Source organism: Cupressus sempervirens, chromosome 3 (genome assembly GCF_028749045.1).
Source record: "Cupressus sempervirens isolate cs-2001-9-10 chromosome 3, ASM2874904v1, whole genome shotgun sequence".
NCBI classification, from domain to species: domain Eukaryota; kingdom Viridiplantae; phylum Streptophyta; class Pinopsida; order Cupressales; family Cupressaceae; genus Cupressus; species Cupressus sempervirens.
The window spans coordinates 865,967,636-865,978,028 of NC_143120.1; the positions used below are offsets into that span (position 1 = coordinate 865,967,636).

Consider the following 10,393-nt stretch of genomic DNA (forward strand, 5'->3'; position numbering starts at 1 on the left):
AGTTGCATTTTTATCTTTAAACCAAAGAAATATTTTGCCCCGATGACCAAGCCTGTGCCTAAGTGGTGACAAGTGCTTGAGCAAGGAAATTTTTGAAAAAGAAATAGTGCAAAAAAATGACCTAGTATATGTCCACACGCCAAGATACAAATACATGTCAATACAAAGGCTGGGAATTTTTTAAAAATTTAATAGGGTAATCTATGGGCAGTAATAATCAAAAACTTTATGAAATCCAAAGTTGTGTGTATACAAACAATCTTGCAAATAGATATGCTTAAAAAAAAGTTGCCAGTGCCAATAAGAGAATTTTAAAGGTCTATCGATGATAAGAAATGAGTATTGGCACAAGCCTTAATAAAAGAAAAAAAATCAATATTTTCAAAGATATGCATAAGAATGCATGAACGAGCTCGTGTACGAATATATATCAAACGTTTTCTTATTTTCCCTCAAGAGTATCAACTATAACTATAATGTCCCCATATTGATATTATATATACCTTAATTTTTCCCTAGACTACCATTAGTAATCAAAAGAAGTAGGGTTTCTCCCAGCAAGTTCTAATTATGTCCTTTTCTCTTTACATGTATGTATACAGGACACCCAAATGTGTTAAGATGGCTTATATCAGGTTTTATCCTAGTAAAGGCCTCTTCTGGTGTTTTATTATAAAGATGTGAGTGAGGACATCTATTTTGAATGTAGACAGTTGTTCCTGAAGGTTCTACCCAAAACGAAGCATCCAGATTTTGGTCATACATCACTGACTTTGCAGCTTCCACAACTGTTTTGTTTCTCCTCTCACCCACTGAATTTTATTAAGGATTATAGGGTACAGTGAACTCCCTCTTAATCCCAGCATTAATACAAAACTCTTTAAAGATTTATGAAGTGAATTCTTTCTCATTGTCAGTTCTCAAGGTTTCAACTTTCTTTTCAGATGATTTCTCTTTTAGGCACTTGAATTCTTTGAATTTCTTAAGAATCTCTTCTGACTCTTTACATTTCAAGAAGTAGATCTAGGTCTTTTTGGAGAAATCATCCACAAAAATTACATAATATAGAGACCCTCCCCTAGATGGGAGGACATAGGTGCACATAAGTTTTGAGTGGACTAATTCCAAAACATTTTTAGTTCTGCTTAACTATTTTGGAAGGATCCTTTAGTGTTCTTCACTAAAGCACACCCCTTACATATCCCATTATGGATTGTGTTTAGTTTGGGAAGTCTTGTCACAAATTTTTCCATAGATGTTAGGGCTCGAAAGTGTATATGCCCTAATCTTCTAAGCCAGATTTCGTTGGAGTCATAGGTTTCATGAATGAGTGCTTGTTTTGACTCAGTGCGGAGTTTGTATAGGTATCCATGTCTTATACCTATTGTTTTAGCCTTCTTAAAAGTAGCAATCTTTGGCCATGCCAAGACTTTTTCATTCATGAAAGTGACTCTATACCCATTATCTTCTAGGGCGGATATAGCTAATAGGTTTCTTTTAATACCTAGTACAAATAGTACATCTTGTAGTCGAATAGTGATGTCGGACTCTAAATTGATGTTACAGGTCCCACTCCAATGGTTAAACCATAGTATCTAGGTGTTCTTAGAATCTGGTGATATGTCTAGATGACCCACTATCAATCACCCAAGTATTAACTTTATTTGATACATGCTTTGATAGTGCTAAATAGAATAGGAACTTCTCAGGATCCTCTTCTGTATTTGTTTTTCTGACTTTAGCATAGGACACTTGTTTTCCAAGTCTGTCGAGGCATTTGGTAGCATAATGTCCATATTAATTACATCTAAAACATTGGACTTGTGAAGCATCTCTTCTTTCCTTGCCCTTTCCATGAAATTTTTTCTTTCTTTTAAAGTTCTTCCCTTTCTTATGATGTTTGGCATTCGGTACGTCAAGGTCTTCATTTATGGATTTTTGTTTGATTCCTTTTGGCACCTGCCTAGCTTCTTCATGTAGACAATTGGACCATAGGCGGTCTAACTTTGGGAGTTTTAACCTTGCACTTATGCCTTGTTTGAATGATTCTCATAAGTTGCGTAGTCCTCTTCGATAGTCCTCTTCTATATTTTTTTTTTCTAACTTTAGCATAAGATGCTTGTTTCGTCAGGGCATTTGGTAGCATAATGTCTATATTCATCACATCTAAAACATTGGACTTGTGAAGCATATCTCTTTTCCCTGCCCTTTCCATGAAAATCTTTCTTGCTTTTGAAGTTCATCTTCTTCCCTTTCTTATGATGTTTGGCATTCGGTACATTAAGGTCTTCTTTTATGGATTTCTGTTTGATTCTTTTTGGTAACCGCCTAGCTTCTTCTTGTAAACTTCGGACCTTAGGCGGTCTAACTTTGGGAGTTTCGACCTTGCACTTATGCTTTGTTTGAATGATTCTCATGAGTTGGGTAGTTTGCTTAGAGCTATTAGGGATAATTCTTTGCTTTCTACCTCATACCCAATGTGTGATAATCCCTTAATTCTATTATTCTCATGAAGAAGGCATTCACAGATTCTCCTTTATTCATACTTATATGATTCAACTGTGTTTTAAGTGCAAGGGTTTTGCCTGTATTATTATCTCAAAGGTATTCTCTAGAGATTTTAACATGAGGTATGCAATTGGTTGTTTTGCCAGTATGGGTACTATGTGGTCTCTCACATAATCCACAATCAATTTCATAGCTTTCTTGTTATTTTCAATCCATTGGGATATTTATGGCTCATCCTCAGGTTATGTCCTTTTATCTTTTACATATGAATCTACTTTGCTCTCATCTAATATCATCATGGTTCTTAATTTCTACGCTACGAAGTTGTTGGCACCCTCAAGGCAATCCTCAAATCTGATTGGATTTGTCAGTCTGAGTGATGGTGCTTTATCAAAGTACGTAGGCTAATTTCTCTAGTTTACCTTTGGTCTTCCTAACTTGGCTATGATACCATGTAAATGTACAGGTAAACTTAGTAGCATAATGCAATTTATTCAACTTCCAGAATACTGATCTGAATGTCTCATTTTGCAGGTATCAAACAATCACAATACTAATTTAATGTTCAGATTTTAGATGAAATTCTGAAAGTAGTACTTGGCTTTCTTCTAATATTCGAAGGTAGAGATAGAACTATTTATCATTTATGATGGTCCTACCTCTTGCAATTTCACCCACATGAAAGGGCGGTCATGTATAATCAAAATAAGGAGGCATGACGGCGCAATGTGAATATTAGAGATAGAACTATTTATCATTTACAATGGTCCTATCTCTTGTAATTTCATCCACATATATAGCCCTATGAAAGGGCGGTCATGTATAATCAAAATAAGGAGGCATGACGGTGCAATGTGAATAGTTTCCAAAAGCCCCGATCCTAATCAAGTGTTAGCAGTTAACTAACTTTAACACGAATCACATTAGTGCTTGTTTAAATAACAAGTCAAGATCGATATATATAAAGCAATGAATATATACTTAAACAATGCTTGATTGATTTGCACGATTTCAGGAGATAGTCGCTGGTTTCATACCTGGCAAAATATGCACAGTCAGATCCTTGATGGAAAGGATAGATATTTAGATCATATATATGATTGTGTGTGTATGCATGTATATCAGTTTACATGATGAACCAACATCCATGCATGCATACACAGTTATCAATTTCATCTTTCCATACTAACCGACGCTCTCATATTTTAACATCATTAGCTCACTTACTGCAGTGTCCCCTTCTAGAATGAAATTTTACAATAATAATAATAATATTATATTAAATAATTAAAATATTAATAAATAGTTATTATAATTATAGCTATAATGATTACTATTAGAATAATGATAATCAAATTAATAATGATTAAATAATAAAATATTATAACATAATCTATTATTAAATATATTATTTTTATCAAATTAATATAATATAATATTAAATCAATTAGTATATAGTGATAATATACTATAAACGAATGCTTAAACATATACAATTAGACAAGATAGTATATTATAATGATATAATACATCACCAATAATACAGACAAAACTGTAGAAATCTATATATATATATATATATATATAAAAGACAATTAGACTTAAAAATTTGACAAAGATACTGATTAAACATTGAAAAACTATTAATTTATATGTTATATTATTATAATAACAACAATAATATAATTGATAAAGAAATAATAACTAAACAATATCCAATAATTATAAATGGTTGTGGTTATCGCTGAGAGACACATTAGTGAACAGATGTGTCTATGAAGAGACCACCCTAGCATTGTATGCATGGAGAAGGAGAAATAGACGATCAGAAAATTATCATGACAGAAATTAGAAGAGCATTGAATCAAATTGGAAGGAGATTGCAGATATTTATCATACAGGGAACAAATCAAGGATATTGGAAGTCCAAATCTACAGAATGGATTGGAGTGAAGAATGAAGGAAAATAAAAGTGACTCAGCAAATATAAATGTGAGGAAAAGCATCACAGTTGGTGCTTAAAAATACAATCAACTGGCAAACGAACAAGGAGAAGATCGACATCCTACTTATCAGCAAACAGAATCAAGTCATAGAAGTTATCGTTGCACTCAAACAACGACGGGGTTGACTGTTAGAGGAGTAGCGACCCATTTAAGCTGCCCAAAGCAGTAACAGGGAACTATTAAATAGTGCCTACACAGCTATATCTAGTGTCTATAAGCCAGTGGCTATTAGAGTCTCACCGTAAGGTTTTCCAAATTTCAGTGTCCACCATATACATTCCAAAGGGTATTAGAATCAATCAATCCATAACAAAGATCACTTAGATCTTTTGCTTAGCATTATCCATTATTATTATAAGGAAGGATATTGCAAGTTGATTGTTTAATTGTACATAGTATCAAGATTATAATAGTGAGGAAGGTCTTAAGGAAAATAAGTCTCTGCAGATGATGTTATAAGAACATTGTTCTGATATTCAAAAGAAACTTAACAATGGTACATCACTTCTAATATCCAACAGAAATCAATAATATAGAACATAATGGATAAAGTAATATAATTTAAACCACCGATTACCATTTAGTGAATTAGAAAATGACAATCCTTGAATATGGGTGGAAGCCTTTAGAAAGCCAACATAGTTTATAAACAATGCGGAGTCAGCTGACAAATATAGAGAAATATATTAATAAGAGATTCCAAGGTAGGGTGCAACTACCGAGAGACATACCACATAAGTATAGATTGACACCTATTAAAGAACATTGTCATTTAAAATGATATATAATTGGCAAAAGGAAAAAATCTATTCAAAATAGAGCATTTATATATAAGCCTAGAGATCTTAAGAATAACTATGTAACCAATATGCCCACTTACCAATATAAGCATTCATTGGTTGTTGTACAAGTTCATTCAATCATAATATCATATTTAGATAATTAATGAATTACAATAATATGATATAAATTATACTCGATTTATAGAGGATCTGTGCAAACCATAGAGAAATTATCTTAGGAGAACAATAAGATAAGTTCTCTATATAGAATTAAAAACAAGAAGAAAGTAGGGAAATTGGTGCCTTAACGAAAATAAGATATCACAACAGATGAGAGTTCAGTAAATTGATGGTTATTCTTCACAATCCTTGTTGGGGACACCACAGTGGTATCAGAGCATGAGCTTGCCATCCTGCAGGGAAAATTTCAAGACAAGGAAATGTGAAGTCTTTCTTTGAGATTGAATCAATGAATGATATTACAAATCTACATCAAGAAGTAAGATGAGTTCATATTATAATCAATAAGTATATAGATATTACCAATAAGTTGGGGTAAGGCAATCGAGCTTTGTAGATGTTCAACTATAGCCACAATGACAACCTAAGCAATCAGTAATGTATAAATTCATTTTTTATTATTATAGATGTTTAAAGATATAAAATAAATAAAGGAAAGAATGGCAATTAAAGGAGAACTGCAAGGGCACCCTATTATAGTAGTAGTAAGAAAACCGTTATAAGGGAATTCTACTGCATTGTAATTCAGGGAGAACCACTAAGGCACCGTATTGTTAGCACCTTCTTGAGGCTGCAATTAAGGGAGAACCACTAAGGTACCCTATTGCAGTACCGTGTTAGGGAGAACAACTACAAGGGTACCCTATTGCAATAGTGTGTTAGGGAGAATGGCTACAAGGGCACCCTACTTCTCTGTGATTAAGAGAAAACTGCTAGGGCATCCTATCGTAGAAGAGACCCAACCTGCAATTAAGGGAGGATCGCTAGGGCAACCTATTGTAGTAGCATGTTAGAGAGAACTGCTACAAAGGCACCCTATTGCTCTGAGATTAAGGGAGAACTACTAGGGCACCCTATTGCATAAGAGACCCAAGCTGCAATTAAAGGAGAATTGTGAAGGCACCCCATTATAGCGACAGTTAAGGAAGAATTGTTGTAAGGGCACCCTACTGTGTTGTAAGTGAGGGAGAATCGCTAAGGGCACCCTATTGCAAAAGTAGCTAAGGGAGAATCGTTGAGGGCTCCTTGTCACAATAGTGGTCAAGGAAGAACCGCTAGTAGGGCACCCTACTATGTTGTGATTATGGGAGAATCGCTAGGGCACCCCACTACAAACAAAGATTATATCTATAGAGGCCTGGGATGAGATAAAGTATCTCTTAAGGATTATAAGATGGATAGTCCTAAAAGATATCCATAGAGACCTCGAGTTAGATAAAGTCTCTCCTAAAGATTATAGATGTGGACTGAAAAGGTACCCATAAGATTTGAGAAAAAATTAAGTCTACTCATTAGGACTCATCGCGCGTCAAATGCAAAATCGAGAGAACAAAGCACTACAAAAAATTAGATAAGTTTATCTTTTTGAATTGTTTTTAAATTAATAATATGATGTATTTTCAGGCTGATAGTTTATATTCATGTATGTATTGCTATTCTAACCTCAACTTGGCATTACCATTCCAGGATTCTTTGATTGGATACCGACCTTGCATGTGAACACTCGCATTGAAAAGTTTGAATTGCTTGAGGGCAAGCAATCCCAACTATAATGTCCCCTTCTAGAATGAAATTTTAGAGTAACAATATAATAATAATATAAAATTAGATACCTGAAATAATAATATATATAGTTATTATTATAATTATAACTATAATGATTATAATAACGATAATCAAATTAATAATAATTAAATAAATAAAATATTATAACATAATCTATTATTAAATATATATTTTTATCAAATTCACATAATATAATATAATATTACATCAATTAATATATAGTGATAGTATATTATAGATGAATTCTTAAACAAATACAATTAGACAAGATAGTATATTGTAATGATATAATACGTGATCAATAGTATAGACAAAATAGTAAAAAATATATAAATATATATGTATTATATATATATAAAAGACATTTAGACTTGCATATTAAATATATATACTGATTAAATAATAAGAAATTATTAATATATATATTATATTATAATAATAATATAACTGATAAAGAAATAATAACTAAGTAAATATCCAATAATTATAAATGGTTGTGGTTATCACCCAGAGACACATTAGCGAATAGATGTGCCTATGAAGAGACCACCATAGCATCGTATAAATGGATAAGGAGAAATAGACAATCAGAAACTTATCACACTCAGAAATTAGAAGAGTACTGAACCAAATATGGAAGGAGATCACAGATATTTATCATATAGGGAACAAATCAAGAATATTGGAAGTCCAAGTCTATGGAATGGATTGGAGTGAAGAACGAAGGAAAAATAAAGGTGACTTGGCAAATATAAATATGAGGAAAAGCATCACAGTCAGCGCTTGATAATACAATCAACTGGCAAACGACCAAGGAGAAGATTGACATCCCAGTCGTCAGCAAGCAGAATTAAATCATAGAACTTATCCTTGCACTCAAACAACGGCAGGGTTGACTGTTAGAGGAGTAGCAACCCATATAAGCTGCCTGCAGTAGTAACAGGGAACTATAAAATAGTGCCTACACTGCTATCTCTAAAACATCTGCCAGAATCCATTCATTATACTTAGCCAGTGGCTATTAGAGTCCCACTGTAAGGTTTTCCAAATTTTAGTCTCTACCATATACATTCCAGAGGGTATTAGAATCAATCAATCCATAACAAAGATCACTTAGATCTTTTGCTTAGCATTATCCATTATTATTATAAGGAAGGATAGTACAAGTTGACTATTTAATTGTACATAGTATCAAGATTATCATAGTGAGAAAGGTCTTAAGGAAAATAAGTCTCTGCAGATGACGTTATAAGAACATTGTTCTGATTTCAAGAGCAACTTAACAAGGGGACAGGTTACTTCTAATATCCAACAGAAATCAATAATATCAAACATAATCGATAAAGAAATATAATTTAAACCACCAATTACCATTTAGTGAATTACAAAACCACAATCCTTGAATATGGGTGGAAGCCTTCAGAAAGCCAACATAGTTTACAACCAATACAGAGTCAACCGACAAATATAGAGAAAAATATTACTAAGAGGTCTCAAGGCAGGGTGCAACTACCGAGAGACATAGCACATAAGTATAGATTGACATCTATTATAGAACATTGTCATTTAAAATGATCTATAATTGGCAGAGGAAAAATCTATTCAAAATAAAGCCTTTACATATAAGCCCCAATACGCCCACTTACCAATATAAGCATTCCTTGGTCGTTAACATGTTGTACAAGTTCATTCAATCATAATATCATATTTAGATAATTAATGAATTACAATAATATTATATAAATTATAATCAATTTATAGAGGGTCTCTGCAGACCATAGAGAAATTATCTTAGGAGAAAAATAAGATAAGTTCTCTATAAAGAATTAAGGACAAGAAGAAAGTAGGGAAATTGGTGCCTTAACGAAAATGAGACATCACAACAGATGAGAGTTTAGTAAATTGATGGTTATTCTTCACAATTCTTATTGGGGACACCACACTTGCATAAATAACTGAGAGCCATAATAAAGGTGTTGAACTAGGGCTAGCTGTGTTTTCCCTATTTTCCACCTTGTCTTCTGTTTGAGTCTCAAACTCCAGAGTCCAGATTATTGGAAACCAGTGTAGCATGAGATGTTGCAATCATCTTTTCCTTTATTTTGATTTTGCTCAATTTACTCAAGTTCAATTTCTGCTTAATCTAATGTTTTAAACATTGTTTTTGGTAGAATGGCTATGATTCTTCCCTTTTTGCATAATTACTTTTCGGATCTGCCTACATTTCATATCCCTTTTGTATTGTTTTGCATTAACATACATTTCCCCTCTGTGCTTGGAATGTTGCATTGGGGGTATCCTAGCATGCATGGCCTCTGCGAGCTACTTGTTTACATGGATGAGTACTGAAACTAGGTCATTAAAAGATTCGCTGAAAAGTTTAAACGAATTAGAAATCATTCCGAGCATAGTCTTCATCCATTTACAACATTTCACCTGTTTTAGAGCTACCAGTTGTAACAATGTCTGATCCTGCTATAGTTTTGAACACAATGTCTATCATGTCTGCCTCCGACCCTACTAGCTCAAACTGATCTACTAAAGTTTGGGAGTCAGCTTCTACCACATTTTTCCTGTTTCACCGGGAACTGGTATTTCCTTTTTATTTTCACTGTTTTATTCCATTAGTCTTATCCCCGTTTTTGCTCACAAATTGCTTTTAAGGAGGGTTTACTGTTTGGGCTCAGTCTAGTGTTAAAGAAAAAACAGAAGAATGCATATAAAAGATTCAGAGTAGTATCGGGTGGAGCTAACCTGTAATCTGATGAAGCTGACTTCTTTGAAACCTTGTGTCGGACAATTGATAATCGCCCAAATTATTTTCACCAATGTGACAATTTCGAAATAAAAATGGCTGCCGCTACTGTTCACAAGCTAATTTTCAAAAACCTCATTGGTCTCAGAAACTGTCTGCCAATTATACCCTTCTCGTCCAAACGGACTACTCTCGTCAGAATCCAGCTGATCGAGAAACGAGGAAAAAATTGACCACCTGTTGAAGCCACGAATGCCAAATGTCCAATCTGCCAAGTGGGAGTGCCGGAGGAGGACACCTGATAAAAGCTTTATTCTTCCTCACAATTATAAATGAAAATAAAATATATTCCAACGGTAATGATGGTGTTATGCCGATAAATGTAACTTTTAAGTTTATTTTTTGTTTTTTTGGTTTTTTATTTTATTTTGGGTTATATACAAAAATTTTGTAAATTTAATAATTACTAATGTAGATATTTTAAATAAATCTATCTAAAGAAATATTCATAGATAACTATAAATTCCATACTAAAT

General features: G+C 33.2%; 1 protein-coding gene across 1 annotated transcript in view; it reads right to left on the minus strand.

Annotated features, from left to right (window-relative positions):
- The window catches only part of LOC149569516 (Cystathionine beta-synthase (CBS) protein), a 103,392-nt gene extending 93,258 nt beyond the window's left edge, over positions 1-10,134 (minus strand). Inside the window, exon 1 of the mRNA XM_089822192.1 lies at positions 9,857-10,134. The gene's annotated coding sequence lies outside the window, so the exon portion shown is untranslated. The remainder of the gene's footprint in view (positions 1-9,856) is intronic.
- Positions 10,135-10,393: the final 259 nt, after the last annotated feature.